Raw genomic sequence first — 16,686 nt, 5'->3', positions numbered from 1 at the left:
TTCAAGTCCTACATGGATACGTTTTGAACCACTAACTGTTAACACATAGCTTGAGGCGAATAGTAAAGGCTGTGGTGCACTGGAGGTCGGTATCTTCTCATCCACAACATCCACACCAGCGCTGTTAGCCTGCTGTTCTTGCACTGATGGCGGGATGTCCCTTGTGAGATTATGATCGGTGGACGACGCGTACGAAGGAGCCCAGTACTGTGAAGCCCCGTCAAGCGCAGCCTCTGGCACCAACATTATTAACACCTGGCTATCCTGATCCAGCATGCTGAGAAGCTGAGCTACAGGATCCTGCGTGGACGTGTCCGAGGCCTTCACGTGCGTGGACCGGGACATGCTGGGACCTGCTGATGCTGGCGTCACGGGCAGAGCTGTTGGAGGACCAAGACGAATATCCACAAGAAATGATGTGATGTTGGTAGAGAAATAATAATAATAATAGCAATAATAATAATAATAATAATTTGAGGACTTACTTTTCTGGTGCTGCTTGCTCCTCCTCCTATTCTGCTGTGGCGGTGACTGACGCTTCATCTTGACCGACTGGAACAGAGATGGAGGAGCTGCTGAGTCCTTCTTATGTAGAAGCCCACTACGTCATCATGATGCTGTGCTACTATTGGTTGAATAAGGTGAACACGTGATCTATCGAAGTGCCCTCTAGCGGAGAACTCGTGAAGTAGATCAGTTCGTCGCTCTGCTGGATCGGAGGCAGTCGACTCTTGTGGGTTGGGAGCTTATATGTGGGCTTTAGAAAAGGTAGACAGTTCCAACAGTAGCAGATGTTTCCATGAGATGGGGAATGCATTTTTAAAGCATTTCGTTGGAGGGAATTTATTTGGAGGACTGTGTTCTTGTTCATATGTTCCAGGATTAATGCACGTTTCCATTCAGCGTGTAGGAGGTTATGGGGGCAGTCCTCAGCTGTATGCTTGCAAACTACACTGCTGTTAAACTCATCACGGTTGAACACCAATAACTCATCGATTGAACACATTCTGGAGGATGGGCTTCAATGGTATATACGTTGTATACGAATATGCTTATGCCAAACCGAATTGGCGTCAACTGAACGTCTCTTGCGTTTTGGAAGCGTGAATGTTTGATGGTAAATTAGCCTGCAGTTTGCGCATGCACATGAGCATATACTGGTTACGGGGTGCATCCTAGCTCCATCCCTCTGCATTGCCGAAATCTGCTGAACAGAATTCTTGCACTTATTGCTCCGACACTCCTCCACTATCATACACTTCCACACCTCATGTAGTGAACTGTGGCTACAGCCCTCCCTCGAATGTCTACATGAAATGCAGTTATTGAAGGCTGCTCTATCACCCACATCCAATTTCTATGATAGAACACATGGCAAAGACAGCTCAGCGAAGACTGAATGTGCAGGAGAACGGTAATGGTAGTTCAGTGGAGGTAGGACAATTGGCTTTCTTCCCGCCAAAATCATCCATCTTTAATGACGTCACAGTGGTGCTCTCTGGTGGCAAGGGCATGAACTAACACAGTTGGATTGCACACACACATGCATGTTATAAATAATAATAAATGATAATGAATGTTAATGAATGATAATCAATAATAATAAAAAGACAAGTACGGTCTATACATGCATTATTCTGTTAGAATTCAAACTTCCCGCCATTTTTTCTTCTGGACGCTTAGGTTAGTGGACATAGCACAATTGGGCTATTTTCCCGCCAAAATTCAAACTTCCCATCATTTTTTCTGAAGGTTAGGTTAGTGGACGTAGCACAATTGGACTATTCTCCCGCCAAAATTCAAACTTCCCGCCATTTTTTCTGAAGGTGAGGTTAGTGGACGTAGCACAATTGGGCTATTTTCCCGCCAAAATTCAAACTTCCCGCCATTTTTTCTGAAGGTTAGGTTAGTGGAGGTAGAACAATTGGACTATTTTCCCGCCAAAACTCAAACTTCCCGCCATTTTTTCTGAAGGTCAGATTAGAGGACATAGCACATTTGGACTATTTTCCCCGCCGAAAGCCGCCATCTTGGATGACGTCATGCGATGTTGCCAAGTCTACATGCCGCCATCTTGGATGACGTCATCGCCGCCATCTTGAATAAAATTGGCAACAATGCAGTGTGGGGTGGTGCTGTCTTTGTCCCCTTACTCACGGTATTATCCTAGGGCTGTTTGTAAGGTGGCCCCACAACCACGTGCAGTCTTCTCTGGTGAAAGGACGGTAGGTAAGACAGTGCGTATGTGCACTGCTAAGAGGCGTGCATAGATTTTATAGTCTGCATTCATTAATGTAAGGGGGGGCATATGTAGAGACATGTGACCCTCCCTTCGGTTTAGGCACAGATAGAACAACGCCAGTGACGAGTTCTGGTGCAATTGAGAAGGATGGAGTAAAGAGTTCCTGAATCCAGAATGAGATTTTCACTCAGCAGCGGAGTGTGCGCTGATATGAAACTTCCTGGCAGTTCCTGAATCATTTCCGTCCAGCGAGGAAGCATTAACGTGGTGAACGCCCGGTAAAACTCCACGGGGAGACCGTCTGGTCCTGGTGATTTGTTCTTGGCCCCCTTGCTGATCGCATTTACCACCTCTTCTGCGGTGACTGCAGACATCATGGACGTTGACTCCGCTAGGGTGAGGGTCCGATCAGGGGAAGGACTGAGATCATCAGGAACTGGCGTTGCCATCGGTTCATCGTCATAAAATTGACGATAATGTTCTGCGAAGGCAGACACCACTGCCGCCTGCGTTGTGTGGTGAACACCGTCTGAGGTCGTGATGCTGGGGACAAAAAGTCGACTTCGACGACGATGGTCGAATGCGGCATGGATTGTGGATGGTGTTTCGTCGTGGAGCAGGTCCTGTCGTCGGGAGCACACCAGGGCACCATACAGTCGTGCACGTTGGAGAGAGAGGAGACGAGCTTTAGTACGCTGTCATTCCCTATGGCTTTCAGGTGATGGAGGGAGCTCATCGAGCTCACGGAGGACGGCGTAGTAAAAACTTGTGGTTTCTCGATGCCATGCTGCTGCTTCCTTGCCACATTGCATGAAGACCTTCCTGATCGCAGGTTTGGCACATTTGAGCCACCAATGGAACGTGGATGTGTACTGCGGGAGGCGTCTTTCGCAAGACGCCCATGTAGTGGCAGTACATTGTCGGCAGTGTGGATCATTAATGAGGGAGGTATTAAGCTTCCAGTAACCTCTGCTGCGCCATACTGACTGAGGTGGCAAAACCAGGGAGCAAATGACAGCGCAGTGGTCCGAAAATGCAAGGGGCCATGATTCAGCTTGGGCGACTTCGTTGCCAAGGTGGGCAGAGACATAAAACCGGTCCAGTCTGCTCGCAGAATGTGCTGCATAATGGGTAAAACCGGGAGTATTGCCATGAATTTTCTCCCAAACGTCCACGAGATGAAAATCTTCGATTAAGGTGAACAGCGCCGGGCATGGCGAATAACCAGGCATTTGGTCCTGCGGATGCAAGACGCAGTTGAAATCGCCTGCCACGATAAGGCGCTCATAGCGCCCAGCAAACAGGGGCGCCATGTCCGAAAAAAGTGGACCGCTGCCGACGGTTCGTGGAGCCAGACGGAGTGTAGATGTTGATGACGCGCGTATCGAAGATGGTAACAGCCATGCCCCTTCCAGAGGGAAGGATTGTTGTGCCCTTGAGTGGGATTCCTTCGCGTGTGTAGAAAGGCACTCCACGCCCTAATTAATCACATGTGGACGAGTATGAGTCGCAGCCGTAGACCGGTGGTAGTGTGGCAACGCGTACTTCCGGAAGAAGGGTGACGTAGACGTCAGAGGCCCGAAGCGTGTCACATAGGAGCTGCAGCTTGGGTGCGGTGCCAGTCATGTTGATGTTCAGTGCGGCGAACCGGTACGTTTGTTTCAGTGGTGGTGGACGCGCATCTACGATCACCAAGGTAAGTATGAGGAGGGCACCGACAGGAAGTCCCGTCCCATCTGCTGCAGGGCTTCGTTTTTTATGTTAACAGGCAGCCTAATCCGGCAGAGGCATTTCATCCGGAGAAGGGGGCGTACCTTCCTCAACGTCGTCGGCCCATGCTCCTATGCCGTGGGTCTGTCCAATGTCCATGGGAATTGCGTCGTGTTGAGAGAGATCTGGAGCTGTCGGCGGGGAGACAGGCGTCTCAACCAGCGCACCGATCGTTAGATTGTGCGTGGCGACCTCCATGGTGGTCATGTCCTGCGAAACGTCTTGTTCATCGTGAAAGCTGTCCGCTGACCTCTGCGTGGAAATGTCGGCAGGTTGGGTGTCGTCTTCGTCGTCGCGGGTGGCGACGCTTTGAGAGCCCGTGGGTGAACGTTCAAATGGTTCAAATGGCTCTGAGCACTATGGGACTTGACAGCTATGGTCATCAGTCCCCTAGAACTTAGAACTACTTAAACCTAACCAACCAAAGGACAGCACACAACACCCAGCCATCACGAGGCAGAGAAAATCCCTGACCCCGCCGGGAATCGAACCCGGGAACCCGGGCGTGGGAAGCGAGAACGCTACCGCACGACCACGAGATGCGGGCCCGTGGGTGAACGGCGGCGGCGTTTGCGCCTACGTGGCGAGCGTTGTTTGCGCACGTGTTCCTCAGTGTCGGACGACGGCAAGGAGGAGCGTCGACCTGGTTCGAAGGCGTCGGTGGGTACAATGAAATTATCAAACAGGTGTTGTGAAGTAGTACTGGTCTCCTCTGCGTCCGGTGTGGGAGCCTGTTCTGCGGCAAGGTTGTCAGGTGGGACGTCCGCACCGTCCGTAGGTAACTGGGACGGTGGGACGTGCCGATCGGAAGGACCGGACGACGGACTGGACGAAACTGTAGATGCGGCAAGAGCCGCTGCGTAAGTGACCGGTATGGCGGTCATTGTGGGTGTGACGGACGCTTCCGACAACTGGAGCTGCGCGACACGTCGTTGAATGCATTCAGACCGTAGATGAACTTCTTTCCCGCAACCGGAACATGTCCGAGGTTGGCCGTCGTACATTATAATGGCACGGCAACTTCCGATACGTAGATAGGAAGGCACGTGTTTCTGCAACTCGATGAGGACCTGTCTAACACCGTTTAAAACGGGATAGGTTTGAAATTGTACCCATCGTTCGAAAACATGTTCCAGAACGTTGCCATAGGGACGGAGCGCCTCGATGACGACGTCCATTCGGACGGCAGTTCGAAGAACCTTATCGTCCGTGTGCCGAGACCTGCGTGATCGACGGTAACAGGTCCGACGTTGCCGTCGGAATGACAGAAGCGCTGTCCACGTTTTGCCTCTTGAAGCATCTTGTCACACGCCGCATCGTTGATCATTTTGACGTAGACGGTACTGCTAACTGTGGACAAGCGGATACCGGTTAGATCCGTTGGTGGTATTTTAACTTCACCGCGAATAAATCGTTCTACCTCCAGGGCCTTGGGTCGGGCGAAGTCGGAACAAAAGTTGAAACGTAAGGTCTTCTTCCGATAGTTGTGCGCCATACTGGTTATAAAATAAATAAAATAAAAAATATTATTTAAATATTAATTATTCTATCTGTATGATGGTGATTGTGATTGTAATTGTAATAAATATTTGCTTATCTGGAACGTGGACGTTTAATTATTCGGTATCAGACGCTTGACAATGGCTTTCTCGTAAAGGCAATGTTACTCGTAGTTGACCGCGAAATAAAACTGAAATAATCGGACTTCGTAAATAAATCGTTTCCAAAGACTGCTGCGGTAGGTGCGGACTCATAATCTAAATCTCACTATTTCAATAATTTGCCAGCCATGCCAATACGTCGTACAGAGGTGATTGTCTATTTTATAAATATAAAAAAGTTACACAGTTAGTTAAATCAGATATATTCAATGAATAAGCCTACAGTTCATAATCCTACTTACTTTTATAAATATAAATTCTTTACAGAATCGAGTGCCTAGTCTGGTTGCAACTCGCAGTATTCTTCTATAACATGAAATATGGCGGTGTGCCAGACAATAGAATAAAATACGTGCTTCTCGCACCACTTCTACCAGAGCTCACTCTTTTCTTAATCAAACATAAGAGTAACGTAATTGTGCTTTTGTTTTATCAGCGACACAGCGCTGCAGTTGTGTGCCATAGGCTTTATTTATTTGTCACTGATTATTTATTTAATTAATATTTCGCGTTTCCGAGGAAACTCACGCTCGGCATGCAAATGTGCCTTTATATTGCCCCCTGAATTGCGAGGCGAAAGGACACACCTGCAGGCGAGCAATTCACCTAAAGGCACAAGAAAATCTAAGTTATCTACAACTATTTACATGACTTACATTATACACATTATATACAAAATTTGAATGACGCGGGTGCGCCGTAAAAGTTCTTATGTTGGCAGATAGAGTGCGCGCATGCGCAGAAGCGTCTGTGTGACTCCGGCACTGCCGTTATATCGTACAGTTAGATCACGCGGCACAGTATTGCAGTTCATATTGTTCGTGTGCACGCGTTTCTCAGTCGTTGCACAAAGAAAATATTCAACCAAGATTACATATGAAGACTACATTCTATGACAGGTAACTTAGTTTTAAATTTACAATATTTGTTATAACACAATACAACTTAGATTGTTGAATGTTCTTAGTTACATAGTATTGTTTTGAGATACTTCAAAGAAAAATGTCCGTATGTTTCAGGTGCGTTGACCTATACACATCGTGTCGTTATTACAGTTCATATTCATCCGCTGCACAATAATTTTTTTTTTACAGGTTAGTATCGTCGTGGTAAAGTTTTTTTTGATCACAGTAACATCGTTGTATAACAACGTGATTAATACATAAGCGTGTCCATTTCCCATTTCCATTATAGTCGTTGTGATGCAGTTCGTTGTGACTAAAGGCATTGCTCATTACAGATCAGACGTGACCCGTCGAGTAATTGGTCCACGTGCAGTTCGTTTTTTTTTTACATTCCGTGGAAGCTTGGTTGCAGAACCTCGGACGGCACATAGCTGGCCTTGGACAGTCCAGGTAAGAGTGTCCGTCACATTTCGAGAACATTTCATTCCCTGAAGTTCCAACCAAAATTCTTCCACCCGTCGTGTTGTTTTTTGGACAGGCACTTTGTGTCCATTTAATCCAGTTAACATCTTGAAGTTAGGTACTGTAGTAATGTCACTAGACGATGCACGAATTATGCCCTTCACATTTTCAGTTTTTTGCTGAATATAGCTCACCTAAATGTTCGTAGTTATTAATCAAAGAAATCATTCATCGCGTTTACATAGATACGCTGCATAATGAATGGCATTAACCGTTTCTTTCACATAGGTTTCTGCGTAGTTGCAGAGTTAGTAATGTTCGTTAATGTCCGTGAACAGAGGTTCACTATGCAATGTCTTTTTGGCACTCGTTTTGTTCAAATTTTTACATAGTAACAGTTACATGATACATCAGTTAAAAAAATAAGTAATTATACATACACACGTCACATATTTTCTTAGCATAAACATAATACAGTTGCACATAAACATGTTTGCATCATCATTACATAGCTATAGGTTATTACATTGTGTCACGTGATGTCATCTGAAATTAAGATAGGTTAGACACAACATTCATTACATCAGTAGGCAAGACCAGGCGTTTTCACTACTCAATAAATATTCAAAATAGTAAGAGAGAGAAAATGTTCGATTCCTCGCGTTTTGTGCGTGTGTGCAGAGTGTCTGTGTGGCCTTGACTACTGATAGATGCTTTTCGTGTTGAGAGATGTGCGTCTAATCTATTTCTCAAAGTAAAAGATCGCTTCATAGATGACGTCTGTCGGTTCGTCAGGTGTCATACCAAGTCAGTGGTACCTACAATAACAAATGTTCCGTGAAAAATTAATATATCATTCACTGCTACGTAATCATAAATTTTATTTTGATATTCCGTCTTCCAGGTGGTGGCGCGCGCTGAAAGAAGAGTTCTTCTGCCTTCAACTGCGACTCTGGAACCGCTGAAAAGAAAATTTCTACACTACTTATTATCTGTGTTGTAACAACAGAGTTTTTCGAGTTGCTTAGCAATATTTTGATGGGTATGACTTTGACATTATTCAGCATGAAATGCTCTAAGATCTCGGTGTGCGTATAGCCCAATAATTTTGTTAGTTCTACGATGTTGTAACAGATACGCACCAGGATGCGGTATGTTAACAATTATATAAGGTCCTTCATATAGCAGACGCCACTTAGCGTTGCGTCGTTTGAGTGCTACAGATTTATGATGAGTACGAAGTAGTACAAGCATTCCTACCTCGAATTTTTGTTTTCTTTTTATTATGTTTCTGTGATGTTTGTTTCGTATCTGTGTGTGATGTGTCAGCGTAATCAATACTTCTTTTATTTTTTGTTCAGGTGTGATTTCCTTGTCTGACAACTTAGGTAATGGTTCTATCCACTGATCGTTCTGTTTGCAATTGAACATGATCTCGTTAGATGTGTAATTTGTATCATAAATATTTAAGTTATTGTGTACGTCTTCGAAAAGACTTAGGTAGGACACCCAATTAGTATGTTTTGATGAAATATAGGTCCTCATGAATCGATTTAATTCTCGGAAAAGTCTCTCAGTCGCGTTACATTTTGGACTAAACCTCGAAATAAATATACTTTTAATGTTATTGTCCTTCAAGAAATTTCTCCATTTGTACCCAGAGTAGTATGTTGCATTATCTGACAGAATTGCTTTAGGTTTTCCCACGTGCGTCAGGTAATCACTTGAGAATCTTCGTATTATAGCACTTGCAGTGGCGGATTTTAAAGCATAAAGTTTGACATGTTTAGAAAATATATCGTAAAAAGCTAAGATATATTTGACGCCTCCAGAGCTTGCTGGATGCGGTCCACTGATGTCAGTACACAGAATTTCCAGGGGTTTACTAGGTAAAATAGAATGTAAATCTGTTTTTGTGGATAAATTCTGAGGTTTTGATTTTTGACATATGACACATGTTTTCAGTTCCCTGTAAATTTTTCTTCTCATATTGCTGAAATAACAGTATGTGCTGAGCTTTGCCAAACACTTTTTCGTCCCATAATGACCCCAAACTAAGTGTGTGTGCCAAATTAGATTACGTTCAGACTCTTTGGGAATGCATACACACCAGTTAGTAGCATTTGGATGTCGGCGGTAAAATAACACATCATTGTGTAACTTGTAATACTTAGTCGAAGGATGATTGTGTTTTTCTACCAGTAATGTTATTATCTTATACCAGTGAGGGTCAGATTTTTGTAATTTAGCCATGTTTCTGCACATATCAATATAATATTGGTGATACTGCTTGTCTTGCATTAAGAGAATCCTGTAGTCATTTATATTTTCTAAGTCACTGTTGGTATCATTCATACCTTGTGGAAGTCTAGACAAAGCGTCTGCAATGGTGTTGTCCTTACCTTTTATGTACTTAATTTCAAAAGAGTAGTTCTGAAGTGTAACTGCCCATCGTGATAGTCTAGGATGTACAAGTTTACAAGTTAACAAAAATGTCAGGGCCTGGTGATCGGTGTAAATTACTGTATGTTTTCCAAATAAATAATAATTGAATTTCTTGAATGCCCATACTATGGAAAGTGTTTCTAACTCAGTAGTGGAGTATGTACGCTCACATTCAGTTAGAGTACGACTTGCAAACGCAATAATTCTTATCTGTTCCTTTTCTTTATTCTTTACAACTTGAAATAAGCAACATCCGAAGCCAGTTCGTGAAGCGTCACAAGTCATACAAAAGTCTAAATTGAAATCTGGATGGCTCAATAAGTTTGCACCCACTAAAGCATGTTTCATTGTATTAAAGTCATTCTGGCACTGTTCCGACCAGATCCAAACTTGATTCTTTCTGAGTATATTTAGCAGATGTTTACTGTTCAAAAGTGGTTGTGGCAAAAAACGTCTGAAAAATGAACATAGCCCAAGGAATGATTTTAACTGCTTTTTAGTACGAGGGCTAGGAAAGTTTCTGATAGCATCTAATTTACTGGGATCCGGACGTATGCCCTGCGAATTAATGATCTGTCCTAAATACTTTATCTCACTGCAACCAAACTTTGATCTTCTAAGATTGGCTGTGACTCCAGCTTGTGCAAATTTTTCTAAAATTCTTTGAAGTGTGTCAACGTGTTCCTTCCAAGACTGTGTAGCTATCAGTATATCATCTACATAGTGTGTGACTGTCTCAACTAAATCGTCGCCAAGCACGGTATCCAGGGCTGTAATGAATACCCCAGAGCTGACATTCAGTCCGAAAGGTAGAACACAAAACTGATAGGTTCGCCCCCCGAACATAAATGCAGTATATTTCCGTGAATCAGGAGTGATACCCACCTGCCAAAACGAATTAGCGAGATCTATTGTGGAAAAATATTTTGCATCTAGAAATTTCTGTAATTGCTCTTCTAAATTTTCGGGTTTTGTGTGAACCGGTAAAATTATTTCATTAATTGCTCGTGCGTCTAACACTAACCTAATGCTTCCATTTAATTTTTTGACAACAAGTAGAGGACTACAATAAGGTGAGGTGGATGGTTCAATGACCTTCCAGTCTAACATTTGCTTTAATTCTTGCCACACAGCAGGTCGTTGAGATAACGGTACGTTATATGTCTTGTGGTAGAAGATCCTGTGAGGCTTAACTTCAATCTTGTACACATACGTGTTGATGACACCTAATCGTTTGGTAAAAACTTGTAAATATTTGGATAACACTTCCTGTAGTTTTATACGTTCATGTACACTGAGAGCTGTAGCTTCACTTATCTTATGATCAAGCAATGTTTTCAAGTCCATTAGCTCTGTGTCAGATGAGTGTGTTTGCATATCTTGAATGTCATTGTCAAGTACTAACTGAACCTTGTACCCTGTACAGTGTTTGTCATGCTTTAGAGTTCTCCTGTCCAAATCAATAATAATTACACTGCCTTTATCATTTAAAATACATTTACCTTTGGAGAAGTTTATAATAGAGTCCTTCTCGCTCATAATATCTATTCCTAATATGCAATTTGTCACAAGGTTTTGTACAACCAGGAATGGCCATTGTACGGTTCCATTACCTATTTTAACGTTTACAAAAACTTGCTTCGTAACCCTACATGACTTATTACCTAGTGCAGTAGTTATTTTACAGTTTTGGGCAGGAAACTCAGGCACAGGTTCCAATTCACACATCTTTTTATAGAAATTAAAAGACAAAACGCTCACAGCTGCACCTGTATCTAGGATAATAGTAGTTGGGATCCCACCTACTACACCAGTAGTAGATGCTAAAACAATTTCATTTGTGTTTGAACGACATTGTGTACTGTCTTGTAAAAGTTCATCTGATATATTCTCATTGTGGTTGTATCTTATAAATAAAACAGGTAATTTTTGTTTAGAATTATTCGGCATATCATTATTCTGTTGTTCAAGTGTGGTGTCAAATAACTGATTAACATTGCAGTCGCCCCGCAAGATTTCTTCAGCCACGACCTGGGGCATAGAAGTGACTGTTTCTAGTTTGTCGGATTAGCATTTGTACTAGGTACTGACACAGATTGAGGTTGTGCATCAGGTGTCATTTCTATTATATTCACATTCGGATATTGCCTATTATGATCTCCAAACTTTTGCGGTTGTTGTTGCTGTTGCGCATTATAACTTACCTGTCGGTCGTAAAGCCGTCGGCACACGGTCCGTGCATTCCAGCGTTGAGCGTTGAGCGTGCCGAGTCGACCGTGCTGCTGAACGCTCAGGAACGATGCAACTTGTGCATACGGTACGCGCGGCCCAGCGTGCTCACATGCGACGGCAGCGCGCTCCAGCGGCAGTTGTTGGCTACAATTGGAGCGCGCGAGCTAAATAGCATATAGACAAGTGTTTACGAAATGAAAAAGCGTAAACTGGCTGCTTTAGCTTTACTAGCAATTATTGATGACGAGAGGAGAGAAAAGCGAAGGAGACAGTGGACAAGAGAGTGGATTCAACGACGCAATGCTGGGACAGGAGCGTTGCATATGCTCCACAATGAGCTGAGGTATGTAAACATAGCTAGTTTGTTCGTAGTTCTATTTCAATGTCCCAACTTATTTTCGGTTTAACAGGTTTACTGAATATTCTTAAAGCATTTCATATACTGTAGTTTTAGATTATGTAATTTACATACGATATTCTTGATACTGAATTTTGTTGCCCTGAAGTAATCTACTTTGTCATGTTGTAGGTTTCAAGATCCAGTTTCATTTAGGAATTTCACGCGAATGGATGCCGAAGTTTTCACGAAATTGCTGACTATAATTGAAAATGATATCCGTAGGCAACATATGAACATGCGGGAGTCGATAAAACCAAGAGATAGGTATGTGTCTTACACACTGAGTATTATAGCAGCAAAAAGTTTGCATATGTAACTTCTGCTTACTTCTTTTATAGACTCGCTGTCACCTTAAGATTTCTTGCCACTGGTGAAACTTTCCAGTCGCTGGCGTATGCTACCAGAATAGCACCAAATACTCTATCACAGATAATTCCGGACACCCTTCAAGCAATATTAAACAATTTGGAGGATACTTGTATAAAGGTATGTGTACCTATTAGGTATTTATACATCCACATATTTAGACTAGCTGTGTAATCTTATTATGCAGCTTTCACTAACAGCTGGAGGCGTCACGAAATAGGATATACTACAACCAGATATCCACTATCGCACTCTAGCACCATCATGATTTAAGTGAAACAGCATTCATAACATTTAGTTTAAGCAAAAATCACTCTACAAATCTGAGCAATATGATACTCACATTGCATTTCATGTGTAACTGATTTTGCACTCTTTGCAATAAGATGCTGAGTAACAACACAGAATCTTTCTTTTGCACAGTGTAGTACTCAGAAATATTTCCTTCATGCTAAGAATTATAACTTTAAATGAGAGTACCTCTCATATGATCCAAACCTTTAGTTTTTTTGACATAACATTGGTTATAGACTATTTCAAGAAAAACATTTTGTTCCAAATACATCTCATTGTATTCAAATATGAAAGTTAGCAACTGCATTTGTACTGCCATTTTAATAAAAAAAAATCTTGTTTCAGGTTCCAGCCTCTACTAGCGAGTGGAAAACTATTGCTCATTCATTTAATGTGTCCTGGCAATTCCCTCATTGCATTGGTGCTATTGATGGAAAAAAAGTTACCTTCAGAGCACCAAGATCTGAAATGCATACTTCAGAGACTACAAAGGAAACAACAGCATTGTTCTTCTCGCAATTGTTGATGCACACTATAAATATGTATATGTAAATATTGGTGCAAATGGGAGGGTGAATGATGGGGCAATTTTCAATAACAGTAAATTGGCTGAAGCCTTGAATAATAAAAAACTGAACTTGCCAGCACCAGAGAAGATAGAGTGTTTCAGTGATGTGGAACTGCCTTATGTGTTTGTTGCCGACGATGCATTTGCATTGAAAGAGTATATGATGAAGGGGTATCCCGAAAGAGACCTCTCAAAGGAAAAAAGGGTGTTCAATTATAGACTGAGCAGGGCTCGAAGAGTCGTTGAAAATGCATTTGGCATGATGTCAAATAAATTTGGGGTTCTGCTCACTCCTATTCGACTTTCAGCAAAGAAGGTGGATATTGTTATAAGAGTTTGTTGTGTGCTGCACAATTTTATTTTAGAACAGAAATCCCAATGCTATATTCCACCTGAAATTGGCAACAGCACATATGCATCTACTATGGAAGGCATTCAGCAGCAAAATGGACGGAATCCTACAGTAAATGCATTGAGGATTAGGGACCAATTCAGGAACTACTTCAACACTGTAGGTTCTGTGCCATGGCAACAGGAGTGTGTTGATGCAGGAAGGTGGTAGATAAATGTTAAAGCTCAATAACAGCTCATGGGTTGTAATGAAATACTTGTTACAATAAAATGATTGTATACCAAATTAATTTTTTAATTACATTATCTATATCCTTTTGAGACCAGATGTACCTAAGTTCTACCCCAAACATATATATGTTGTATTATGTATGTCGCTGCTTATTACGAACCATTTTATTTATCTGTAAAGAAATCTTATTGGACTGCACAGCGACTGCTAATCAGTGCTACTGTTTTCATGTACATTGCTTTTATTGTGCAGCTGAGTGGAAAACCTAATATTTGTCTCTCAAGCATTCAAACTTTCAAACATTTACAAATGTAATTTACACTGACTCTCAAAAATTCCTGCTCTCTAGGTTATGTTTAATAACATAGGTTAAGTTAATTAGCTGTGTGTCGTATAAATAACATTTACAACAAACATTATGATGTGGAACTTGTTAATTGAGCAAACATCAGACATATTTAAAAACAAAGTAAAAAACAGATGGGTACATGCTGGTTGTTTATAGGCCTCTTTTTCAGTATGAATACCTGTTTCTGTTCAATAATTTCTCTAAGTTTAGGTGGCTTTATTAAGGAGAAACATCTTGAGCTTACATTTGAAAACACTTATGACATTGCCAGACATTTTAGTGCCAAGGGTAGATTGTCGGAGTCTTATAGTTCCACATTACATTCATTTCTGTGCAACAGATTCATTGAAGAGTAACGGAGATAATTTTTCCTTCTACTGTGATCCTTTTGAACATCTCAATTACTTTCAAACTCAAGTTGTTGAGAGCAAACTATGTAAGTGAATGAAATAATGCACCTTGAGGCTGTGGTTAATAATTCCAGCTGTTTAAAGATATGTCCACAAGATGTATATGCATGAACCCCATATGCAGCCCTAATTATTATCTTTTGTCCAATAAATATTTTTGCCTAAGAGACGGGATACCCTAAAGTATTATCCTGTAATACATCAATGAATGAAAATACATTAACTTACTGAATTTTATATCCCCATTTTTGACAGTTATTGTTATGATGAAAGTAGGTAGACCTGAATGTTTCTAAAATAGGGGTAGCCAACTCATAACAGCTTACATGTGATTTTCTATCCTTCTGGTTGTAAGGCATTTGGGCAGACAACTGACATCAGTTCCTTTCAATTAGCTGCCCACTTATTTTGATGTGTATCCCCTAATATTCTGGTGGAGGAAGTTAATTCCCCTTTCCCTCTATTCTTGTTGTATGAACTGGGAGTCTGTCAACTTAATTTCCTTTAACAATATAAGTCTAAATTTGACCTAAAGCAAGTATAGCACTTTGTAACAGTAACCACATAATGTACTAGTGGACCACCTGATGTTTTCTGTTGCATTTGGTAACTACACTGGTGTAACTTACCAAAAGACCTCTAGTTAAATGAGTGCAACATACACTCACACTGTGCCTGTTGACTCACATCAGTAACCTTTTGGGGTCTCATTGGATAGAACTGTACAGGGAGCTCTCACCTTGAAATGTATGTTGCTAACACCTGTCACAAATTATAATGGTGAGTTTCATATGGCAAACAGCTAGATCCAGAGAGACAGTGAATAGTGTAATGATGTGGAGGTTGAAGTTTATGAATGGTATTTTTACCTGCAGTAGTGCTGGACTGAAATGAAAACCATGATGTATGTTCTCTGTCAGATATTTTTCAATACCATGATTTGGTAACAAGTTAGTTGTTTTAATTACATTATTGACACCATTTTGAGGCCTCGTGCACCTCAGTTATATTTCAAAATAATTGTTATATTTGTTGCTGCTTATGTATAATCAGTTTATTTAAATGTAGATAAATCTTGGGATCCACAGCAATTATCAATGAATGCCAGCTTTTTATGTGAATTGCATTCATTGAACAATCTTATTGGGAATTTAGCTTTTGTGTGTGTACCAAGCATCCAAATTTAGATGACATATATAATTGCCATAGTGCTAAAGAATACTAACAAATTACACCATAAGACCTTCCTTGTACATTCACCTCCTCCCACTTAAAATCCCTGGGCAGTTATTTTGGACTTTTCTTTATAATTTCAAAAAAAAAAAAAAAAAAAAAAAAGAAATCTGCTAGCAAGTGAATGATTTGTAGAGTATAATGAAAAAACAAAGCCTCGTCTATTCATTTGTGTCTGGATTCAGCTCCTACAAGAGCAGCTGGCCCAGTACTATCATCTATTGAAATATTTTTTTCTCTTTTCCTCCCTACAATTCTGAAGTTTTACCAGAAAACACAGCATGTCAATACCAACGAAAAATCATTTCCATAGAAGCAAATTTTATTACTTTGTTCAGAATACATTTGAGAAATTATATAATGTACTTGTACCTCTTCATCCAAAATTCATTATTTATTCTGTATATTACTGGCTCAATGTTTTTACTACTTGGTGAGTTTTCTTTACTCCTACATTATTTAGAAACTGACAAAACTTTCTATGCCAGTTTGTGTACTGGAACATGTAATAAATCTTTGCAAACACAACACATAAGCTTACTACAGTAAACTGCTGCCCTTAACATTGTAATTATCATTTGCAAACTGACATAACATGACTATACCACTGAAGGAAGCATAAAGTTCAACAAGAATACTGAGGAACAGGGTGCATAATTTGAAAAAAAATAGATATTAAGAAAAGGTATAGTACACTGATTCTAAATTACAAAGAAAGTAATAACAGATAAAGTGAAATTAAACATACTGCAAAAAAAAAGTGACT

General features: G+C 41.2%; 1 long non-coding RNA gene across 1 annotated transcript; it reads left to right on the top strand.

Moving 5' to 3' along the window:
• The first annotated feature begins 12,485 nt into the window (after positions 1-12,485).
• On the top strand, positions 12,486-13,955 carry LOC126094868 (uncharacterized). The gene is made up of 3 exons (XR_007521886.1): positions 12,486-12,603; positions 13,123-13,170; positions 13,261-13,955. It is a non-coding gene; the product is annotated as an uncharacterized LOC126094868 (long non-coding RNA).
• Positions 13,956-16,686: the final 2,731 nt, after the last annotated feature.

Source organism: Schistocerca cancellata, chromosome 8 (genome assembly GCF_023864275.1).
Source record: "Schistocerca cancellata isolate TAMUIC-IGC-003103 chromosome 8, iqSchCanc2.1, whole genome shotgun sequence".
Lineage (NCBI taxonomy): Eukaryota > Metazoa > Arthropoda > Insecta > Orthoptera > Acrididae > Schistocerca > Schistocerca cancellata.
This window is presented reverse-complemented; position numbering and strand designations above follow the sequence as displayed.